The sequence below is a fragment of the Schistocerca americana genome, chromosome 7 (genome assembly GCF_021461395.2).
Source record: "Schistocerca americana isolate TAMUIC-IGC-003095 chromosome 7, iqSchAmer2.1, whole genome shotgun sequence".
In the NCBI taxonomy this organism is placed as follows: domain Eukaryota; kingdom Metazoa; phylum Arthropoda; class Insecta; order Orthoptera; family Acrididae; genus Schistocerca; species Schistocerca americana.
The window spans coordinates 214,269,744-214,295,320 of record NC_060125.1 but is presented as its reverse complement, the minus strand read 5'-3'; the positions used below and the strand labels follow the sequence as shown (position 1 = coordinate 214,295,320).

The window sequence follows — 25,577 nt, the reverse complement described above, 5'->3', positions numbered from 1 at the left end:
ATGACCTTGTTGTTGACGGGACATTAAATAATAATCTCCTCGTCCTCCTGCTTTCAGAAAGTAAGAGTATTTCCAGCAAAGGCAAAGGTCCACATTTACTCCCCACTCATGCACATCCAGGATACTCCACTGCACTGTGACAAGTCTATTATGAATGTCTCTTATTGGTATCAGAATTTAACGATTCTGTTTGTCACCAGAATATCTCACTGTTGCAAAGTAAATTTATTCTTATGGCATCCACTTGTGTAAGTGGAAATAGATAATACAGAGATGAATGCAAAAGTTATTTTTCCATTAAACTTATTAGTGCCACGATACTTTTACATTTCTGTAACATTGCACACAGTTTTTCTTGCAACATATAGCTACAAAGTTATCTTCCAAGCAGACATGGGACTGCTTTTATGGTCAATAATTAAAACTTCTGGGCTACAAGGCCATGGTCAAACAGTAGAAATTCTTTCTCCTAACGTTTCGTTGCCAACTCCGGGCAGCATCTTCCGAGGTGAGTCAACGAATGGCTGCTGGGCCATGGAGGTCCTGTTTATGTAGAATGCATACAGGGTGCCACCACTCATGAAGTGAAGTGCTGTCTACAGTAAAACTATCTCTGATTAATGTCATTTCTCTCAATCAAAGGTAATCGATTCTCAAATCATTGGTACAAAGTTGACCTCGAAATTTTATCTAACTTTAAGACTTCTACTTTTCTGTTAAAATTATTGTGGTGTTTATAAATCTCTATGGCTTCTCTGCACATACTTACATAATAATGCAATGTCTTTGCCAGCACACTTGTCTCACTAAATTTTATTTCATGATCACCATCTTCAAAAACACCCTTGGCTACAGCTGATTTGTCGATGTGTTCCAGACAACAGTTCCTTTTGTGTTAAGTTAGGTGGGTATTAACACTTCTTTTTGTTGTTCCAATATAAACCTTACCACAACTACATAGAATTTTATACACCCCAGGGGTTGCAAAAGGGTGTTGTGTGTCTTTTGCTGATCTTAAACATTCACTGATCTTTTTTTAGGTCTAAAGATTGTTTCAACTCAAAACTTGGTCAAAACTTTTCCAATACAGTCTGTAATATTGTGGATAAATGGAAGAAAAACTTTCCCTGTTGTTGTCGGGTATTTTCGGACACTTTTCTTCTGGGATAGAGTGGTCTGTCTATTTCATGATCAGTGTATCCATTTTTCTTAAAAACTGTTAGCAAATGATTCAGTTCCTCTTGCAAATAAACTGGTTCACAGATTTTATCGGCCCTGTCCACCAAAGTTTTAACAACACCTCTCTTCTGCCTGAGACACTGTGATGAGCCTTTTCATTTCGTACTTTTATGTTTTCGTTTTTTTAAAGGCAAAGAGAAAAGGTGAAGCAGTAGCCCAGCGTAGGGCCTGCATTTACCATCATATGTTTTTGATTTTCAAGTGTTAAAAAAGTAAGATGTTTTTCTTGTCACTCAGTAGGAGGAGGGACTTGCTCTCTGCTAGTGAACGGAGGTAGCCATTTTGGGCGATGTGAATAAGTGAAGAGTATGTATTTTCTTTGTGTGTCGAACAAAACAATACAGTATTATTTTATTAACTCAAATATTGTATGAGTTATTATTTCAAGTAGTAATGTAATAAGAAGAACTGAAGCCCACCTGTATACTTCGGAAAATTTATGAAGTTCCGATTAACGCAACATGAACACGGTCAAGATTTTATAGGTGGATACGGTGATCGGACATAAAATTATTAATTGGTAAGCATAAATATACCACAAGAGAAAGACTATTTCATTTATGTGAAACTAATATAAAAGGATTCTTTACCCGTTTACAGGCATAGCCCAGCTTATTGTGCTTGTCCAATTGCCGAAAAAATAATCTCATTAATTCAATATGTCTAAAAAGCCACACACTTTATTTTTTTATTATTATATGTTTTTTATTTTATTATAATATGCCAATAATGAGGTAGATAGAGCATCTAGTTGTGGTAAGATTTATATTGGAATAACAAAAATAAGTGTTAATACCCACCTAACTTATCACAAAAAGAACTGTTGTCCAGGACACACCGACAAATCAACTGCCGACAAACGTGTTTTTGAAGATGGTGATCATGAAATAAAATTTAGTGAGACAAGTGTGCTGGCTAAGACATTGCGTTGTTATGCACATATGTACAGAGAAGCCATAGAGATTTATAAACACCACAATAACTTTAACAGAAAAGAAGAAGGCTTAATGTTTGATAAGATACGGGAGTTGACTTTGTACCAATGATGTCACAATCAATTACCTTTGATTGAGAGAAATGACAGTAGTCAGAGATAGTTTCACTGTCGACAGCACATGATGAGTGGTGCGCTCTACATAAACGAGACTTCCATGGCTCAGCAGCCAGTCATTGACTCACCTCAGAAGATGTTGCCTGCAGTTGGCAACAAAATGTCAGGAGAAAGAATTTCTACTGTTTGACCATGGCCTCTTAGCCAGTAAGTTTTAATTAATTAAGATACCAGCCATGAAAGCCTACACATTATGATTACTTTTATGGTGTTAGACTATACAGATATATAGATGAGGACCATTACCAGATATTTGAGAATCTTTGTAAACAGAATCACGTAACAGTGATTACATTCAAACTGACTCCTCCTCCCACTCCTCTTGTCCTGAAATGCCCATTTCTATCTTCGAATACATAAAAAAGAATTGTGCATATGGCTTGATGGTTGTTTTTCTTCCTTTCTTTTTTTTCGCACCAGAAGATCTCTTCTGGGGTGTTTGGCCTTTTGGCACAAGTCATTCTACTTGACCCCACTTTGGTGAAATGTGCATTGTTGATGATGAAATCATGACAATTATCATTATAACACACACACACACACACACACACACACACACACACACACACACACAAACAACCAGAGCCGAGTGGAGGAAATTCCCAACCTACCTGGAAATCAGACCTGGGGCTTTGTGACTGAGTCAGCAAAGCTAATCACAAGACCGTGAGCTTCTGACGAAGTATCAAACTCTGTTTGAAATAAATACAAGTGACTTACGTGTGTGAGCTCAGTTTGTAGTTCACATTGTTTTCCATGGACACTCTAAACGCGTGCTGGTTTATGCCAGAACAGCCCCTCCACAAGTGAGGTGGCGTAGGAGGAGGAGGGTTCAAATCACTTCTCAGCCATCTATATTTGTGTTTCCCAGGACTTCCCTTTATCACTTAATTAAATGCAAGAATGATTCCTTCAAAAAGGTCATGACCAGTTTCCTGCCCACTTCCTGTCCAGTCTGATCTCATTTATTCCACCTCAAACAATTAGATCTAGAACTACTAGGTGCAAAAGTGCGCAAAGGTGCAAAGATGAAAATTTATTGTTGATTGTATGTATGGAAATTAAGTCCCATGCTTCTTGACAGAGCATAGGGGAATGATGCGGGAGACCCGCACTGCCATTCTAGGGAAGGTCCTAATGGAGGTGGTTTGCTGTTGCCTTCCTCCAACCGTAAAGGGGATGAATGATGATGATGATGATGATGATGATGATGATGAAGACGACACAGCAACACCCAGTCATCTTGGGGCAGGTGAAGATACCTGATCCCGTCGGGAATCGAACCCGGCACCCTGTGCTCGAGAAGCAGGAACGCTACTGCGAGAGCACTAGCAGTGGACGATTGTATGTATATGTCATTAAATTGCAGACCTCTCAGAAACAAAAAGTACAGCCATACACAACCTCAAAACAGATTCTGACAGAAACATCCTACCTGCAGACAAAGGTTCCACCACTGTCATTATGAACTGTAGTGACTACCTGGTGGAAGGCCACTGTGCCAGTCGTCTGACTCCTCCACTGATAAACTCTGTCAGAATGATCCCATCCCAGAAATCCAGTCTATCCTCCAATCCCTGCTTAAAGCCTTAGGCCCTACTCAGCACCTCTCCTTTGATTCCATATTTGTCTTCACTCCTATGACATCCTTCACCCCCACATTCTACAAGCTCCCCAAAATCCACAAACCGAACAGTCCTTGAGGCCCATTGCAGTTGGTTATTGTGCTCCCACTTAAAGAATTTCGGCCCTCATTGACAACACCTCCAACCAGCTGCTCGAAATCTAGCCACCCACTTCGAAGTTACCAACCATTTCGTTCACCAACTCTCCACAGTCCTCACACCTTTACCTCCTGGATCCCTACTCATCACTGCTGATGCCCCTTCTCCATACACCAGCATCCTTGGTGCCCATGGCCTTGCCACTAATGAACACTGCCTTTCCCAATCTCCTTCAGACTCTGAACCCACTAACTCATTCCTCATATACCTTACTGTCTTCTTCCTAATGCACAATTAATTCTCCTTTGAAGGGGCGGTATACAAACTAATCCACGGCACAGCCATGAGCACCTGCATGGCACCCTCCTATGCCAAGCTATTTATGGGTAACCAGAGAAACCTTCCTAGCCTCCAAAAACCACAACTGTCTGTTTCAGATTCATTGATGAAATCTTCATTATCCAAACTCAGGGTCCAGACACCCTATCCTCATTCCTTCACAGCATCAACACTTTCTCTCCCATCTGCTTTATCTGGTACCCCTCAACCCAGTGTTCCACCATCCTGGGTGTTAGCCTCTGCCTCTCTAATGGCTCCATCCACACCTTTTTCCGCATTAAACTCAGTGACCACCAACAGTACCTGCATTTTGACAGTGACCATCCCATGCACACCAAAAAATCTCTTCCATACAGCCTTGTCATCCAGGGACAATGTATATGCAGTAACAAGAACTCCCTTGCCCAATATGCTAAAGGCGTCACAGACAGGCACTATCCTCAGACCTAATTCTCAGACAGATTTCCTGTGCCATATCCCCACACACCGCCAACCCCCACCCCCCACCCCTCCGGCCAAGAAACAGCTACTCCAGAGTAGCCCCCTTCATCACCCAATGCCACCATGGACTGGAAAGACTGAACCACATTCTTCGTCATTCTCTGAAATAGACACATCCTACCCAAGGTCCTTCCCACTCCTCCTGAAGTGGTGTTCCATCACTCACTCAACTATCACACCATCCTAGTCCATCCCTATGCCACTCCCATTCCCAACCCATTGCCACAGGGATCATATCCTTGTGAAAGATCCAAGTACAAGACCTGACCAATCCACCCATCCAGCACTTGCTATTCCAGTCCTGTAACAAGTTTACCCTATCCCATCAGAGGCTGGCCCACCTGTGAAAGCAGCCATGTCATATTTATAACTGCTCTGCTGCAATCATTTCACAGATTTTTATGTTGGTATGACTGCCAACCAGCTGTCTACCAAAATGAATGGACACTGCCAAACTGTGGGCAAGATCAGAGTGAACCACTCTGTGGCATAACATGCAGCTGAATGTAACATGCTTGATTTCAATGGCTGCTTAATAACCCGGCCCATATGGATACTTCCCTCCACCATTAGCTTTTCTGAACTGTGCAGGTGGGAGTTATACTCGAAACACATTCTATGCTCGTGAAACCATCCAGGCCTAAATCTACAGTGACCTACATTCCCGTACCCCAATCCAGTTCGTACCCCCTCAACCTCATTGTGTGCCACTGTCTGCCAATGCACCCACTGTTCTTTTCCTCTTCTCTGGTTGTCTCCTTTTCCACTCCCTGTTCCTCCGCCTTCATCTCTCCTCCATCCCCCACAGCCTTTCAAAGTTGTGTCTGGCAGCCTTTTCCCGTAACAGTTACTATACACTCCTCCAGAGAGCATGGACTTCTCAGATGACGCACCCCCCCCCCCCCCCCCCCCCACCCCGCCCTGCCCTGCCCCCTTCTCCTCCGCCATCTCCCAGCCCCCACCCGCACATTCCTCTCCCTCTCCCTCATCCCATCACCGCTCCATATTGCTGCCTCCGTTTGACACGACACAGTAGCATTCAGGCCAGAGCGGCCAGAGATAGTGGTCGCGCGCGTATGTGTACGTGTGTGCGCACGCGTGGGTGCCTTCGCGCGCTTGCTCTGTCTAAATGTGTGTGTGTGTGTGTGTGTGTGTGTGTGTGTTTCCCTTTCTGAAGAAGGCTTTGGCCGAAAGCTCAATGTATAACAGTCTTTTTATTGTGCCTGTCTGTAACTCAATGTGTCATCTTTATTGTGAGTAGCAATGTATACTTTTCATAATATCGTTGATATTCTGACCTCTCAGAAAAGTACACTAAACCACTTTTTTCCCCTACCAGTGATGATTCAGAAAATATAATATTTGTAAATAGGGAAGGAATGTTCTGCATCAACTGTCACTAGAGATGCATCTTAAGATTTTAGATGGTAATCAGTCTTCTTGTTTGTTGCCAAGTCCTAAGATTTTGCTGTAGCTTCTGTTTTCTAATACTGTCTTCCTGTTTGTTAAAATGGTCCACTGTGCTTCCTCCTCAAAACATTCTTGCTTCAATTTTCACATGGTTGCAGTGTATGATGGGTCATCTTACAGTTCTTTAGTCCTTACAGCCGAAGAATTATCTGACATAGCATTTAGAAATATGCACACAACCTGAAAATTATTGGAGATAAAGACTGAAGTTTTCACCCAAGTACCTCATCTAGTGACTGGGGGAAGGTAGTAAAGAAAGTCATGATATTTGTAATTACTATGGTACTGTTGCAGATTTTTTCATATTTTTCTTAATAGAAGGTATAAATTTGTTCACATATTAGTATTCCTGTTTTGATGCCTCACAAACTTGTTTGATAGTGTACACAGTGTGTGTCATATATTTAAGTTACAGAACATAGATTTGAGACTGGAAAACACAGTAACATGTAGGAGGCCTGATAGGTAAGCACAAGCCATACTCAATTTTATTTTGCTCCATCAGGTCACAACACATAACATGTATTGTTGTAACTTTACACCACAGTTTCTTTAAGAAAGGAAGTGACAAAACCGTTGGTTTCACTTGTTCTCCATCAGATTTCCCATAAAATATTCAGTACATATCCACCCTATGTGGCATTAGTGCCATCTGCAATAAAATACACTGTCTCATTAGCTACTACTCATTAGTTCATATAAAGACTGAAGTTATAACTGTCTTAAGTTACTCTCATCAGGGACAGACTTCACAGTATGTTTCTGCAGATACAATTTTGTAATGATATTGTTGAACTTGAAAATGGGAATACAAATAGTAGAAATGCCATCTACATCAAAAAAATTAATTTCTACTTTTTGAACTTTAAAATGCCATTATCTCACCAATAAATTGTTGTCTCACTGTACTGTTGTCGCTTCTTTTGCAATTTGCAAAGCAAGTCGCAGGCGATGCTCAATAATAATAATAATAATAAAAAGAGCTTTGCAAAGGAAGTGGCGACACTTTCTGCGCAACCCACCACCCATCATTTTGCACGACAATGCACAGGCGCATGCAGCGCAAGCTGTGGCTGCTCTGTTTGGTCGATGGACTGGGAAATACTGTACCATCCACCATACTCCCCAGACTTAAGTACTTGTGACTTTCATTTGATTCCGAAGTTGAAGGAACCACTTTGTGGCATTCGCTTCAGAACTATTCCAGAGATTTGACAGGCAGTTGACCACTCCATTCACACCATCAACAGAACAGGCTCTGCTAACGGCATACTATGCCTTCCACATCACTGGCAATGGGTTCTACACAACGCTGGTGACTAGTTTGAAGGACAGTAACAGGTGCAAACATTTAACTCTTTTGTATCGGTTGTGAATAGATAGTTGCCACTATTTAAGTTCCAGCCTTCGTATTTCCAGATATCTTTCCTTTCTTTCTGTTAATATGAATCATAAGAAAAGGTTGGTGACGAGGAGTTATTAGAAGAGTTTTTAAGTTTACAAGTGCCAAACAGGATGTCCATTGAAACTGAAGATCCCTGGTAGGGGTGTATGAGCATTTCAGACGTAAGAAGCTTTAGTGTGCCTACATCTCAATGGTATGAAAAGTTATTCTAATTTCCTGGAAGTGTAATGTCACCTACTTTGAGGATATAATCCAGCAGATAGGTATTACCTGTCTTGTGGATAGATACCTGTTCCACATTTAGTGGACATAAAGCAGTGCCTGTGAGTGTAGCAGCATTAATGGTGACATACACGCTGTGGGTGGTGAGGCTGGCACTGCGCATTCCTCATAGAGACTAACTCCATAGACAGAATGTTTTGGTTGGTCAATGAGTTGATATACAATCCAGCCTGTGTTATGGTTGATATGCTGCAGATGCCAGCCATTGTGGAGCCTGTAGTTCTGTAGCACACTAGCCTGCTTGTCACAAGTGTCACTGGGCAGTTGTCGCTGCAGGCTATAGCCAGGGATATAACATCCCTTCCCATGAGAGAAAAGATCAGAAGCCACCTCAGTACTTGACTTGGTCGAAGATCCGGTGTTGCGTCCCTCCCTCCCCAAGGGAAAACTTGACCTGAAGTCATGAAGAGCCTTCCGGACAATTGTGTGAATGGCCCATGCATAGCTGTGAAAGCAGGTGTTGGCTCAAATGGAAACATCCGCCACAAATCTGAAAAGAAAAACATGCATTATCGTTGTCATGGAAGATCGAGTTTCATCACAGGAGTTGGCAATGAAGGCATGTTCTGGTGTGGGCCAGTGTTTTTGTTTAAATTTCTATAAGGGAGCAGCTGAAAGACAAGCAAGTCATGCTGTGGCCCTCATAAGTTGTCTCGATGGGGAGTGGTTGCAACCCTGCATGGTGTGGGGGGTCTCTGTGACTGTTGGTGTTCCCATCCAGTTGAGGATTCTTGGAGAGCTGATCATGCAGGTGTGTTGTAGAGGGTGGATCATTGGATGGTATGCTATGTCTTGCAATTTCATCTTTCTGTAAACAGTGACAGAGTAAGAGACGTGTGTCCATTCGAGATGGAAGCCCAACTGATTGCCATGAGAAGAGTGCATGGCCCTACAGAACAATTTATAAGAAACTCGACAAGGGCAGATTGCTGGCCTGAGTTTGATGTCTTGTGATAGCCAGACTTGGAGCTTGCAGAGACCATTGCATGGAAGGGGGAAGAATCAAATTATGGTGTGAGGTGCAGGCAATAGAATCTGCTACCTTGTATGACCAGTTCTGGAATACAGCTTTCTGAACACAATGTTCTTGTTCCACATGGCAAACTTAAACTGAAGGAGTGAGGGAAGGTATGTGACCATGTACTACTGATGTTGGTGGGAGGGCTAAATGCTACTATCAAAGAATCGTCATCCTAATCTTCAGTACTGTGAAGCACATGCACTGTTCCCTGCAAACTGTCCGACATTTGGATGTTGCGCCATTCTGGGAAGCTAGGAACATCGAACGTGCCACACTCGGACATTGTTTGATCCATCTCCTGAATGGTAGAGTTCCATGAAATTGGTGATTCAATTGGAGATGTGGCCAGGATGTAGTTTGCAGGTGGGGATGATGGTGTTATCAAGGGTGTCATGTCAGCCATTGAAAACTCTTTGGAGAACAGCTCACTGACGCTTGACAAATGCTCGGGTAAATCAGCAGGTGGGGAAGTAATGGTGCTATAGAATAGAGTGGAGGAAACGGGTCTACTGAAGCGCAGGATACAACCCATTGGCTTTGACCGATGACTTCATAGGTTGCTCATAGATATTAATGTCTTTACTTTCCAGCCATAGATAATAAATTGGTTGTCTGCTGTGGATAAGTGCCATCATTGTACATTAAAAAAATTGAATGTGGTTTTAAATAAAATTAAATAAAATTTTTTACGTGTACATTGATTTAAATAATTGGTTGTTTGCAATTCATTCGGCACTTAATTTCATTCTTAGTGAGTTTGAGATAATTTGGACCTACAGCTTTTTATTTTAGGAGAATTTTTAGTTTTTCAGTTTCATTTGTAGGTATGGATTTATCTATTCCAATGAATATGGATGATATAAAGGAGGCTGTGGGCATAGACATGTTGGCCGTGATTTGATTTTTACAAATGTGTGGTCTTGTTGCCAGTTATGTTCGATGTCGTGAGTGCGGCAAACATATGTGCCTGACAAATGTGTCTGCTTGTGGTACTCATGACTTATTCGTATTGCGCTGCAGCAAAGATTGGTTGTGGCGGTCTATTAGACGAGGAATATGGTTTGAGAAATCTGAGCTCGCCTTAAGGGATATCATAAAAATTACATACTGTTGGTGTTTGAGGTATCCTGTGTGGCTGTGAATGAGCATACAGTTGTAGAAGGGTACTCTTGTTGCAGGGAAGTTTGTGCGGAGTACACAAAGTATAGGGGGCCGTTGGAGGGGGGTGGGGGTGTTATAGTCGAAATCGACAAGTCACACTTTGGCAGGAGGAAGTACAACGGAGGGGAACCTCCAGTAGGATTATGGGTTTGGGGGGCTGTAGTTTCAGGTCAAGAATGTGACAATATAGTTTTTAAAGTAGTTCCCAATCCAACGAAGGAAGTTTTGGTCACATTAATTGAAGATCACGTTGCAGAGGGTTCCGTAGTAATTTCAGATTTTTTTCTCCATATAGGGATTTGGGGAATAGGGGTTATCAGCATCTTGTTGTTAATTGCAATATTTAATTTAGATCTTTATCCACTGGGGCTTGTACAAATAGTATAGAAGTTTATTGGTCAGCTATTAAATCTGTTGTAGAGAGGGGGAAATGATGGATATCGACAGTACACAGTCACTTAGGTGAATATTCATGGAGGCGTAGTGTACCCAATATGTATTTCCCGTTTAAGTGTTTTCTTAAATGTGTGTCATCCAAAATTTGTTAGATAATTTCAGATTGGGGGGAAAGGGGGGGGGGGGGGGGGGTGTTTAATGTGTGTGTGTGTGTGTGTGTGTGTGTGTGATGTTGTGTTTGTTTTGTGTGTGAGTATGTGACTTTTGTTGATGTCTTTTTTAGGCGAGCTTCGGTTTTTTTGCAGAGGAGTTTCCATGTGGTAAGTTCAGTTTTTTATTTTTTTTGTTTTACTGCAGTTCTCTATTTTGACATATTTCACTGTTGTATTACACCGATATGTTTTTGTCAACTGCAGTACGTAATACAAATTTTGCAGCTGTTGCTCTTGGTCCCTCTTCCAGCACTAGTATCAGTACGATTTTTTCGAGTCTATACTAGCACTAATAAATGCGAAAAGCCCGACACACAAAATTTGTATCCTGTACTTCAGCTGACATATAATGGTCAACTGAAGTATGGGGTACTGGTACTATCTAGACAAAAAGAGCGATATATGTAACATTGATGTGATTTACCTATGTAGGTCAACTGAAGAGCAGAATACAAATGTTACTTAGTACATTATTTTTCATCTTCCGTAGCACTAGTATCCTATTCTTCAGTTGACATACATAGGTCAATTAAAGTACAGAATACCTATGTTATAAATGTTGTTATTTCCCATTCTCTAGTACTATTATTCTATTTTTCAGTTGACCTATGTAGCTCAACTAAACAATGGGATACAAATTTCACTGCTGTTGGTTTTCTTGTTGTCGCTAGCAAGACTATAACTTTCAGTCGATACTATGAGCGTCCAAAAAAAGAGCGTCTTGTGCCTTGGCGTAGTTCAAGTGAGGTACACGTTTCCAATGTAACGTTCATGGATTTCCTTGTCAACTGAAGTAGGGGATACAAATATTACGTACGTAGATATTTCTGCCGTCGGTAGTACTACTATCTATGTAACATATTATCAGTGGTAGCGGGGGTGAAAGAAAAAACACATGTAAAATTTGTATCCCGTACTCCAGTTGACCTATATAGTTCAACTGAACAACAGCATACTAATGCTAACGAAAACGAAGAAATCGACACATGTTAAATTTGTATCCAATACTGCAGTTAACCTATACAGCTCGACTGAGGTTAGAGATACAACTCATATATATCTGACGTGAGGTATTCTATGCTACTACAACTTCTATCACTTTTTCCCCCTTTATTTTCCACAGAAGTGCTAGGACACAAACAAGCGATATCCTTAACATTAAGCTCAAAATACCACTGGCATTGATATATGTCTACCATATTTTTTCTCTCCTGTGTTCCTTTTTTTCTGAACACTCCTCTCAGCTGTTACAATTCTGTAATAAATGATCTCTGGCAAATTCTGACTTCATTGGTCAAAGCTGACAGGTCATATCCCGTTCTTCAGGAGACCTGAGGAAACCAAGGAGCTTGTGCATGCATTGGGTGCAGTAATCCAATGTGTAATTTATACATAAGAGGAATCAATATTGTTATGAGATACTCTCCCTTGGAAAGTACTGGTTTCCAGAAATGGTGTCACAGGCAGATTGAATTGTTTTAAGCTTGTAGGCATATTGTAATGGGGCTTTGTAAATTTGTTGTGCCCAGAGGGCATATATTGGTACTGTGATGGCTGCAAAACTTTGAACTTTGTGTTTGTTTAAGAGGATGAAGGACTGGCAGAAAATCCTCTAGAGTTGGAAATGACATTCCTTGATATTAATTGTGAGTATGATTAAATCGTTGAAGAATAATATGCATCAGCACTGTAGCACACTAAAAGAAAAGATCTTCTAGTAGTGTCACCTTAAATTGTGGAGGCTGCGAAACATTGCTCCAGCCTTGTGATGGAGGCTGGCCATGGCTTAATCTCCTTACTGAATTCTTGGAATGGCAGAGGTAATGTTGTTCTTGTGTGGGGGTAGGGTAATGCCCGGGTGGGCCAAAGTTTTCAAAAGAGCCTCGTGTTCCTGCCAATGTGCTGGATGGAAAGTGGTAAGTGTGTCAACATTTCTTGCTTCTGTGTTGCCATGCTGAAAAGAGAAAACTTGCTTAGTACCCTTGGAATTTGTGTGGTGAACTGGCAATAAAGTTCTGAAAATGTCTTTGTGCGAAATGACTATGCAGAGAGTGTATATAACATTCACTTAGAAGATAGTGAATCTAGTGTTCACAGATCACAAGTTTATACGATCAGCGAGGATAGTAAAAAATCTAGCAGGATGTCAGTCTGTGACAGTAGTTACCTGGTACAATCACAAATTCAAAGTCAACTGGCATATACTGTTCCATAAACACAGTGCCAAAGTGAGGCCTAGAACGGTGGTGGTGGTACCTCCAGCTGCAACTGCTGGTGGCTTGTTGTGGTGCTGTTGTGGTGATTCTCCTCGGTTGGTGCCATTGTTGGAACTGATAAGATGCTGTGCTGAGTAGATCCTAGATTAGAGCTGCAACTAGAACTCAGGACTCTGTAAGTTGTAGATTCCACTGATTCAGCAAACTGAACTAACTCACAAGTAGCCCTTTTTCAGAAGAATTTTGTGTTCTTGCCAATGTGCTGGATGGAAAGCAGTAGGTGTGTCAGCATTTCTTGTTTCTGTGTTGCCTTGCTGAAACGAGAAAACTTGTTTAGTACCCTTGCAATTTGTGTCGTCTTAAGCACACACCTGGTGGACAGATAACTGTTTCGTGTTTGGCAAACAAGAGATCAGCAGATACTATGTAGTGCCTGTTAATCTAGTACCATTAACAGTGATACATTCACTGCAGAATGTGAGGCTTGCTCCGCGTGTTTTTCATGGCAACTGCTAGATGTCAATTCTTGACCCTGTGCTGGACACGTGGGGTCTTTTGAGACCCATGTCCCTTATATACTTGTGCTTCATTACTTACTGTAATCACTTCCTTATCGGCCCTGATATCTCTTTCCAAGCTATGATCTAAAGGACTGCTATGCAAAAACACCATTAATTTATTTCTTCAGTTTATGATAACTTAGTTCAAGAATGAACGAAAGTGGCCACTCGGGCTCTTGAACGACCCTAGCTGGTTTGACCGATTCCATGTTGCAAGAAAATGGCTGAAGTTGTCAAAACTTATTAACAATGAAGGTTGCCCATTTTTTAAGCTTCAGACAGCAATGTCGATATGAGGGAAGTAGTTGATGTTTGACTTTATCAGATAAGCTCAATATTTGTATTCAGATCTTGCAGTTTTTGATATACATATAATATAATTCATAAAAAGAAAGAAATGACTGTTCACTTGTCTTAAGTAAGTCATGAATTATGAGAATTGTTGGAAAAACTATTGTCTAATACTTAGGTTAGAAATAAATATAGCATTAATTTTTTGTTTATAGTCTGTGGAAGACTTGTTCATGGTGAAGAGGCTGATGTGGGCTAATGCTGATGTGGGTAATTAAAGTATCTTTGATCTGGATGATTATGAATACTTGCCCTCAGGTAGGAAGAGAAGGAATTCAATAATGTTATGAAAAAGGAAGATAATGAAGAGGATGTCATTCACGGTGATGATGAAGCAATAGTAAGTACTGACAACACAATGAAAGATTATATCACTGGAAAAAATTGAATGATTTGGTGCAATGAGCCTCCAACTAAATGCCCAACTCCAGCTTGTAATATAATTTGGGATAAACCTGGTCGTAAAAGCCACCATCTAGTTTGATAAAAGAAGCTGTAAAGCTTTTAATTGTCCTAGAAATAATATCTGCTGTGGTAAGGGGAAACAAACAAGATGCTAGGTGAATCTACATGTGGAATGAAGAATGTCTTAAAATGAGGTCTGTTCAAAAGCTATACGACTTTATGTTTTATTGTTGAAACCAGCAATGGTATTGAGGTGCATGTGCTCTCTGTTTGTAAGCATATATTGTGTGCATGCCTGAATTTTTTCATGACTGTGGAAACAACCAGTTGCTGGCTATCTGTTGACCAGTGAACACATGTAAGTGGAAGTTGTTGGATTTTGTGTAGTTGGTAAGTGACAGGAAAAGTGAAACAACATTATTGCATCAAATTTTGTTTTAAGCTTGGCAATGGTACCATACAGATAAAGAAGTGGCACAACTTCTTCAAAGATGACTGCTGATCAGTGAACAGTGAAGCACTTTCAGGTAGGCACTCAACACACACAAATGAGGTTTGTTTATCACATAAGGACCCTGGTGATGAAAGACAGATGAATCACAATCAGAAAATTTGCAGATGAGGTTAAAATTAGTATTGGATCCATTCAGTCCATTTGAACGGAACATTTGGACCTCAGGAGGAACTCAGCAAAATTTGTACCAAAGTTGCATACAACTGAGCAAACGTAACTTCATTCAAAGACCATACAGGACGTGCTGAATACTGTGAACAATAATCACACCTTCCTCAACACAGTGGTCACTGGTAATGAGTCCATGTGTTTGTGGGTACAAATCAAAAACATAATTTCTGTCATTGCAATGGAAGCATCCTTCATCCCCGAGAACCCAAAAAAGTGAGGCAAGTCTGCAGCAATGTGAAAGTCATGCTGACAGCTTTTTTTTTTTTTTTTTTTTTTTACTCTAGCAGCATGGTCCATCACAAGTGTGCCTCAGAAGGTACCATTGTCAATAAGGAGTACTACCAGGAAGTTCTGTGTTGTCTGTATGAAGCAGTGAGATGCAAATGCCTGAACTTGTGGGCGGGCAATTGGCACCTTCCCCATCATAATACAGATGTTCATAATTCTCAGTTAATTCAAAGATTTTGGCCAAACACAACTCGGCTGTTGTCAGCTTCTCTACACCCATAACCTAACACTGAGTGACTTCTGGCTTCTCCCTAAACTGAAAAAGGCTCTGGAAGGGACCAGATTTCAGAACAAGGAAGACATTATGCATAATTTGATGGAGCAGCTGTGCATTACACCAAAAGAGGCTTTCCAGCAATGCTTCCAGCAGTGGCAACAGCATTGAGGGAGGTGTGTAGAAGCTGAAGGGAACTACTTTGAAGATGACTAGTGTCAAACAAGGGTACCACAATAAATATTGATTTTATAAATAAAAACTGGATACTTTTTGAACAGCCCATGCAGTGCCCCTAAGGTGTGGAAGGTACTAGATTGAAAAGAAGTAAATGCCTGCAGTTTTTTGCTTATATCTTCTAGAGCTTACAGATCAGACCAGGAGGATGTGAGTGAACAGTGGAATGAGGGACATGATAGGCCAGTTTTCAGGGCAACAGTGTGCCTAAAAAGATTTAAAGTTATCACATTTTCTCAGATGTGACAAATTGGAAACATGGGCTGATCATAGGATTCATGATAAATCAGCTCCATTTGGAGACATTTGGGATGTTCATTTCATGGCTTTCTTCCATATTCAGTCCAGACTTTGACATAACTGTTGACAAACAGATTGTTGCATTTACACTACTGGCCATTAAAATTGTTACACCACAAAGATGACGTGCTACAGACGCGAAATTTAACCGACAGGAAGAAGATGCCGTGATATGCAAATGAGCATTCACACAAGGTTGGTGCCGGTGGCGACACCTACAATGTGCTGACATAAGGAAAGTTTCCAATCGATTTCTCATACACAAACAGCAGTTGGCCAGCGTTGCCTGGTGAAACGTTATTGTGATGCCTTGTGTAAGGAGGAGAAATGCGTACCATCACGTTTCCGACTTTGATAAAGGTCGGATTGTAGCCTATCATGATTGCGGTTTGTCGTATCGCGACATTGCTGCTCGCGTTGGTCGAGATCCAATGACTGTTAGCAGAATATGGAATCGATGGGTTCAGCAGGGTAATATGGAATGCTGTGCTGGATCCCAATGGCCTCGTATCACTAGCAGTCGAGATGACAGGCATGTTATCCGCATGGCTGTAACGGATCGTGCAGCCACGTTTCGATCCCTGATTCTACAGATGGGGACGTTTGCAAGACAATAACCATCTGCATGAACAGTTCAACGACGTTTGCAGCAGCTTGGATTATCAGCTCACTTAGAGACTATGGCTGCGGGTACCCTTGACGCTGCATCACAAACACGAGTGCCTGCAATGGTGTACTCAATGACGAAACTGGGTGCACGAATGGCAAAACATCATTTTTTCGGATGAATCCAGGTTCTGTTTACAGCATCATGATGGTCGCATCCGTGTTTGGCGACATCGCAGTGAACGCACATTGGAAGCGTGTATTCGTCATACTGGCGTATCACCCGGCATGATGGTATGGTGTGCCATTGGTTACACGTCTCGGTCACCTCTTGTTCGCATTGACGGCACTTTGAACAGTGGACGATACATTTCAGATGTGTTACGACCAGTGGCTCTACCCTTCATTCGATCCCTGCAAAACCCTACATTTCAGCAGGATAATGCACGACCGCATGTGGCAAGTCCTGTACGGACCTTTCTGGATACAGAAAATGTTCAGTTGCTGCCCTGGCCAGCACATTCTCCAGATCTCTCACCAATTGAAAACGTCTGGTCAATGGTGGCCGAGCAACTTGCTCGTCACAATACACCAGGCACTACTCTTGATGAACTGTGGTATCGTGTTGAAGCTGCATGGGCAGCTGTACCTGTAGACACCATCCAAACTCTGTTTGACTTAATGCCCAGGCATATCAAGGCTGTTATTACGGCCAGAGGTGGTTGTTCTGGGTACTGATTTCTCAGGATCTATGCACCCAAATTGCTTGAAACTGTAATCACATGTCAGTTCTACTATAATATATTTGTCCAATGAATACCCGTTTATTATCTGCATTTCTTCTTGGTGTAGCAATTTTAATGGCCAGCAGTGTAGAAGGAAATGCCCATTTCAACAGTACATGAAAAGCAAACCTGCTAAATATGGTAGGCTTGTGAGTCCAGAAATACACTTCCATTAAATGGACTGATGTGCTTGGATAAACAACTTGGCCAAAGAGAAGTAATTCAGGGTTCCAGAGTCATAAAAGATCCAATCACAAAATGATTCAGAAAGTGCAGCCATATTTGTAGCTGTCAATTTTTTCAGTAGCATATCATTAGTAAGGGAATGACTGGCAGTGAAAATCATCTATTTTGGAATAGAAGTGCCTAAGAAGATTCAGCCACATCGTTCAAGAGAAGTAAATTAATCTTTTTTTGAATTTTATGATTGCTTATCACTAGTATCATATCTACTAAAGAAATCATCAGCAGTTATACTGCGCTTGTCTCCTCCCCTCACTCATCAAGAACTGTAATTGGTGATGCAAATAAGCAAGAAGTAATAAAGCATTACAGTCAGCACAAGGGGTTGTTGGCACCATGGATCAATTTGCGGGCACATACAACGTGAAATACAACAACAAGCATTTGCCTCTTGTTCTGTTGCACAATATGATTGACATTACTGGTATCACTCCAATGGTTATATAGTAGTATTATCACCCACAAAGGCTGTGTTTAAATCAGAAGAGGCAACAGTTTTCAGCAGTTGGGATGACAGCTCATGCAGGATGACAGTTAGTGCATCCTTACACTGACAGAAGACTACTCGATTGGAGGTTCTTTCATAAGGGAGCAAAAAGTTGTCTTCTTGCCCTTGGATATGACTAAGAGCCCAAAGGACACAGTGAACCTGTAAATCACTAATCCACTAACAAAAGACAAAGGTGCTCTTTGTGTTCAAGTAATCTAGACAACAAAAAAGAAAAAAAACATTAAAGCAATTTTTGACAAGCATGGAAAATTTGTTTGCAGTTTCCATTCGAGCTAGATTGTGATGTGCTTAGAATCTGATAAAAATGAGTAAGTATGTTGTGCTACGTGACGTTTTCTAAACACAGTAGAACTAGAATAAGTATTTCATTTAATAGGTATTTCATTTTGTTGAAATGTTTCTTTTCTAATTTTTTTACAATCACTGCAGATGTAACAAAAACTGTGAAATAAGAATATTTCAATTCTCCTAAAATGGTAATAATATCTTGAAAATTTTAAATAAGTAACAATAGTAACAGCATGTAAGTAGCAAAAATAAACAAAGCTGTTGTAACAAAAAGTAACAGTAAACATCATCATCACTGGGTTGTCAGCCTTGCAACAGGTTTTGACTTCATAGCCCTCCATGCTTCTCTGTCTTCCGCATTCCTCTTCATTATTTAGTACCATCCTTGTGGCCTGCTGACATCATCCAGCATCTGGAACCTTCTTCTGCCCTTCCCTCTTTTTCCTGGAACAGTACCTTCAATTGGCTCTACTAGAAGGCAATCTCTTCTTAGATTGTGGCCTATCCAGTTTAGTTTCCTGTTCTTCACTGTCAGAAGCATCCTCTGTTCTTCTCCAGTTCTCTTCAGCTCTCCTTCATTCCTCTCTTTATCAGTCCAGCTGATCTTCTCCACTCTGTGCCATATCCACATTTCACACATAATGTTGCTAAATATATAATGTTGATTTACTACCACACAATATAAAACACAAATTTTCATTTGATGCATATGAACCACTAATAATAAAATCAGTGTGAAATATAACAATGTGATTGTTACAACAAAAAGTTTTGACAAAACCTAGTAAAATGAACTGGGTTCTTGAAAGCCCCTTAAGTGCCAGTTTATGTGTCTTTTCCAATGTGCCCAGCAAAAGGTTAAACACAGGCAGTGTATTTTGGTCAGCCAATGTGTTTATATACAATCCAGCCCGTGTTGTGGTTGGTATGCTGTGCCTATTGGCCAGCATTATAGAGCCTGTGGTTCTGTAGCATAGCAGTCTGTTGATCACAGCTGTGTTGCAGAGTCGTTGTCATTGCAGGTGTGTTTCCTTGGGGTACAGCACCCATTATTAATGACATATGAACTTCAAGAAAAAGCAATAACATTGCTGTATATTTGGACTGCTTTAAAGTTTTACTGTAAGAATTTATTTGTTAAACAAACTTGAAATATATGGTCCACATATTTGTATGATGTGTAAAGTACACAAAATACTTACTGAGTTGTATAAAATCTCTATTTGTCATTCACGTGCCACCATGTCATCATTTCGTCTGGAAATTGTGTATAATATTGACTTATCCCACATTCTAGAACAAGAACCTCAGCACAACTGATATGGAAACAGAGAGGATGTGAAATATATTTGTGGCAACTCTCTTACTGGCGAGTTCGTTACATCACCTGTGGTTACTCTGCAACAAAGTGATAACCAACAGAATGTGAAAGCCCAGGAAGTAGTTCTATCTGTCTTCTTTTGATGGCAGACTGCATGTTCCTCATTACAAGTAGCCAGACATTATCCTTTTGAAATATAGCATTTGTATGTTTGTGGAAAAGGGGAGGGGGATAATATTTCAGGTTCTCACTTTTGCCTGATGTTGCAGTTATTACTCAAGGTGTCCTCATTCTGCAATATCTAACACACATGAAGTAATCAGCTACTATAGGGCTCGCTGAAATGAAGTCTCTGTGCACTATGGACCATGTTTCCAGTTCCAGATAAATATTTTCAATTTGTTTTGTAGGTAGTATTCTTATGACTGTTTATTTACTCTAATCATCATAAAGTCAATCCTGTAGGGTGCATACAAATTGTTTATACTCCTTAGAACACCATAGTTGTGAAAAAAATTCCAAGGAGTGTTTGAAATTCCTTACATTATCATTATGCAAAAATAGCAATACTTCAAACCCACATATTGTCACTGTGAAATTTTGTTTCAGTGTATTGTGATTGCAGAACTAATGGCAATGCTCTTAGCATGTCGTTCAGCTCAAGCACAGGGGCAATTGCCTCAGATCACCATAATATCCATACCTAGCCCTCTACAGCCAGAAGAGAAAGACATTTCTTTGAGAGACTCCCTCCCCCGCTTCTCCCTATGTTGTGAAGCTCTGAAAAGTCTTTAGTGGGACTGTTGCCAGATTGCAGGTAATTACCCAGAACTCAGGTATTTTGAAAGCTTGGGAGCTTTACATTAGTTACATATTCTGTCAATAGATGGCGCTCCATAATTCTAAACTTGAGGGTACGTGAAATTTCGTTTGGGAAGCACTGGTTAGTTGTGTTGATTTGTTCTTCTATTATTTCCCCTGCCATCTTCCTGCTGATACAATTCCTCTCTTCAAGTGTTTTGCTGGCAAGGACAAGATCTGTTGCTTAATTATTTTTCCACTGGTAAGTACATTTTTTCTATTATATTTTTGATAAAAACCACAAAATCTCATTAAGTTGCTAATCTTTATTGAATGCTTCTTCTAAAATGTATTATTTTAAGCTTAATGTATGACCTCATGTCAGATCATTACTCCTGTAATATTAATATTAATATTAATTAATTTTTTTGTCTTGGCTCACATTTAAAAACATTTAGAGATCTCATTTATTTTATTTTATTTTTTACTCTCAGTCCCTGAATATTTTTATATAAATAAATTGTAATGCCACATAATTCTGATAAAAAAATATGAAATGAGCGTATGGCATCGCTGGTTGGGAGGCCCCATCTGGAGTAGTTTGGCCACCAAGTGCAAGTCTCATTTCAGTCGACGCCACATTTGGTGACTTGGGTGCTGGTGATGAGGATGAAATGATGATGAGGACAACACAACACCCAGTCCCTGAGCAGAGAAAATCTCAACCTGGCAGTGTATGAGACTCGGGCCCGCATGCATGGGAGGCGAGTATGTTACCACCCAGCTAAGCAGGTGGACATAATTCTGATGATAATCTATGAAAGAACAATGCAGTTGTCGATATCTATCGTGAAAAAAGATTCCAACTACCATGGCGCAACAACTGGTTATATTCATATAGAATGACCCATATTTGACATTATGTTATCTGCTATTATTTATAGATAGATCTTTTTTCATATTTTTTTTTTTTCGGGAATATTTCCCCAGTTTAAATGAGTTGCCACTGGGGTGGAAAATGTGTCTGCAGTTTAAACTGGCCAAAAGATAAATTGTATAAGGATTGGCCTTTTAGCATATGGCAAGGATAAACATAGAGCATAATGCATTGCATGTACCGAAGACTTTTCATTTGCCAGTGTGGGAGAATCTGGCCTGAAGCCACAAATGGGTTATAAGAAACATCAAGACACTTTAAAAGCAATGTTGTCTGAAAGAAAAATGCATTGAAATGTCTTTCAAAGCCAGTAACTTCTTCCCAGCAGTAACTTCTTCCCAGCAGTAACTTCTTCCCAGCAGTCAGATACAACAGAGGATGGTGTTCCACATGGAAAATAAGTGGAAAAGAAAATGCTGAATTATCTGGAGTCCTCTGACGTGTTTGATGCTGACATACTCTGGATGTGGAGAACTATCAGATGCCATAATTCATACTGATCAAATACAGATATTCACAAAGTCTTCAAAATTGTGTTTCCTGACAGTGCAGTAGCTGCTAACATTTAATGTGCTGAAAAGAAAATCACTCATGCCACACATTAAAAATATTCCGCTGAAAGATTTAAATGGAAAGAGTATTGTCCTTCTGTTTGCTGAAACTCTGAATTCACAAAATTTAATGAAGCAGATGGACATTCGTGTTAGGTTTTGGTTAAATGACCACATCAAAACAGCCTTTGGAACATCAGTTTTCCTTGGCCATGCTATTGCAATTGACATGTTTGGAAACCTGCTAAGTTAAGTTTTACCCGTATCATTTACAAATGTATATGACGGTAGTATCTGTTCCCGAAGGAACAGTTACCGTGGATGACCATGCAGCTTTGCTAGAAATGAAATGATAATTAAATGGACACCCTAGCTGCAAACAGGCGTTGATGTACTTCATTGGGGACATGTTGAAAATGTGTGCCCCAACCGGGACTCGAACCCGGGATCTCCTGCTTACATGGCAGACGCTCTATCCATCTGAGCCACCGCAGGCACAGAGGATAGTGCGTCTGGAGGGACTTATCCCTTGCACGTTCCCCGTGAGATCCACATTCCCAACATGTCCACACCACTACATTCGTAGTGCATGGTCATCCACGGTAACTGTTCTTTCGGGAACAGATACTACCGTCATATATAGTTAAAATATGGCTTCCCGGCCATTGACCTTCTTGTGCGAACGCACATGCTATGCCCGAACTCGCACGGGACTTGGTAGATTAATCTGCCACGAGTAATGAGTATGATGGGCAAACATCTATTAGGCGAACTACGAATGTAGTGGTGTGGACATGTTGGGAATGTGGATCTCACGGGGAACGTGCAAGGGATAAGTCCCTGCAGACGCACTATCCTCTGTGCCCGCGGTGGCTCAGATGGATGGAGCATCTGCCATGTAAGCAGGAGATCCCGGGTTCGAGTCCCGGTCGGGGCACACATTTTCAACATGTCCCCAATGAAGTACATCAACGTCTGTTTGCATCTAGGCTGTCCATTTAATTATCATTTCATTTACAAATGTGTTACAGTTGTCTATGGACAGCCCACATGTCAACTTAAAATTACATAAACTGATAGAGGAACACATTCTTAATGATTATAAATAACAGCTAATAAATATTGATACCTGTGCATTACATATTATACATAATGCTTTCTGACAAGGATTTCAATCATTAGACTAGAATGCTGATTTTTTAAAAATGATTTACCAATTATTCAAATGTTATCCAGCTAAGAGAAAGGTCTTTAGTGCTATTAATGGGGCAAGCTTCCTTTAGAAATCTGTTTCCCATCATTGGTTACAAATTGTGTGTGTGTGTGTGTGTGTGTGTGTGTGTGTGTGAACGTGTTTTAAACAGGTAGAGAGGGAGAAATTTGAGAAACCACCCGACAAATCATTTCAAAATATTCAGTATAGTATAAAAGAAGATGTGTTTCCAGTACATCTTAATACTTTTACAAGTATTGCACACGTTATGCTGCTTTTCTGTAACACATGCCAGACTTGTAAACCTGCGCTCTCATACATGAGTGACAATATTAAAAAGGTTACTCTTGCATTAATGCAGATATTTTTGAAACTTAAACTGTTAAATAATTTAACTATAATTGACTTGATAAAAGTTGAATTTAGTATCCCTAAGAATCATCTTCATACAGAAAAACTTGACCTTGGTTTTGTTAGTGAAAAACAAATTAAGAACTATATGCTCCCAAAAAAATTTTTTGATGGGCATAGAGATGTAAAATCTGTACTAGTTATAAGTTCAGAACTGAATCCCTTGTGATCATATAAACAGCTTAGGCGGAGATGCAACAAAAATTGTTATTGATAAAGATTTGTGCAGCTTTTTTTCGATGGAAAAGCATTGTTATAATCAATATTTTGAAGATGTAAAAGACACAGAAAATGCTAAACAAGTAAGGAAGATTGAGGCGGATGACGTTGATGAAAATCAGTTTAAAAAGAAAAGAAAATACCTACAATGCTGCATAGACATCCTTATAAAATCTGCAGATGAATTTGCTGACCAGGCAGAGAAACAATGTGACATGGCTTCATTAACCCAGTCAAATACCTTGAGGAAGTCTGCAAAAGAAAACAGAAATGAACTGCAGAAAGCAGAAGAGACAGTTAATTTCAAAGTGACAACTTAGCTTTAATACATTGTTTTATGCAGTACATACTTCTCCACCCAAAATAATTTTATTGAAGTTATCCAATATGTCCTTTTTACTTAAATATTACTTTTGTATGTCATATCTGTCTGACTTATCATTTACTCTAATTTTTAAAATAATGGAACACAGAGATAACTTTTGTTATGTAATTGGTAATCTTAGATTTATATTTTGTGTACATATATGATTTATTTGAAATATTCAAGAGTAGAAAATGTAGACTTGTATCATACATGAATAAAAATAATGCTGCCTTTTTAATAATTTTTCTTTTATTTACTTAAAAAATATTAGTGTACATATGATACATAATGAGTATTTAGGGTTTATTTGGTGTGTGTATATGACCATTGGCCATTGATTTAAAAGACATGGTTGGCTATTCTGTATTTTATGTTACGAAACCAATGAGTAATATTGTGAATACTGTGCAGTTTTAGTGCTATGTATTAAAACGTAATAGATTACATGTTGTTTGAAATCTTTTTACCCTTAAATAGGGAATTAAAAAGAACACTTTTATCATTTGTGGACTATCTAAATAGTTGGTAGAGACCTTTACCAGAGCGTGCATTCAGTACTACACTCATGCTCATAAATTAAGAATAATTGCAGAATGTGGTGCCACACAACATGGCACTACACAAAGCTGGCGCCAATAGCATAGGCACATAGGGAATTCACACGGCACAGACCTTTAAGTCCACGGTATTGGTGATAAGTTGAGAAAACCGTCCCGAAACACTTTGCTACAAAACGCCACTGTTTCCTGCGCATGTACCCCAATGTCAATGTGGGATATGATCACCATGCACACGTACACTGGCCGCACAACGGGCTGGCATACTCTGGGTCAGGTGGTTGAGCCTCCCATTCTTGAACCAGTGCCTGTCGGAGCTCCTGAAGTGTCGTAGGGGTTTGAAGACATGCAGCGATACATCGACCGATAGCATCCCAGACGTGCTCGATGAGGTTTAGGTCTGGAGAACAGGCAGGCCACTCCAGTTGTCCGATATCTTCTGTTTCAAGGTACTCCTCCACAATAGCAGCTCGGTGGGGTCGTGCATTATCATCCATATTGTTGCCATAATCTTGAGATCACACTTTGTGGCACACGGAGGGCCCCTGCTACGACCTGCTGTGTTTGACCAGCCTCCAGTCACCCTAGTATTCTACCCCTCATAATGTCATCAATATGTATTCTTTGAGCCATTTTCAACACACAGTTAC

At 40.3% G+C, this 25,577-nt stretch overlaps 1 non-coding gene across 1 annotated transcript; it reads right to left on the bottom strand.

Annotated features, from left to right (window-relative positions):
- Window positions 1-22,581: 22,581 nt before the first annotated feature.
- On the bottom strand, window positions 22,582-22,656 carry Trnat-ugu. The gene has a single exon. It is a non-coding gene; the product is annotated as a tRNA-Thr (tRNA).
- Between the last annotated feature and the right edge of the window lie 2,921 nt (window positions 22,657-25,577).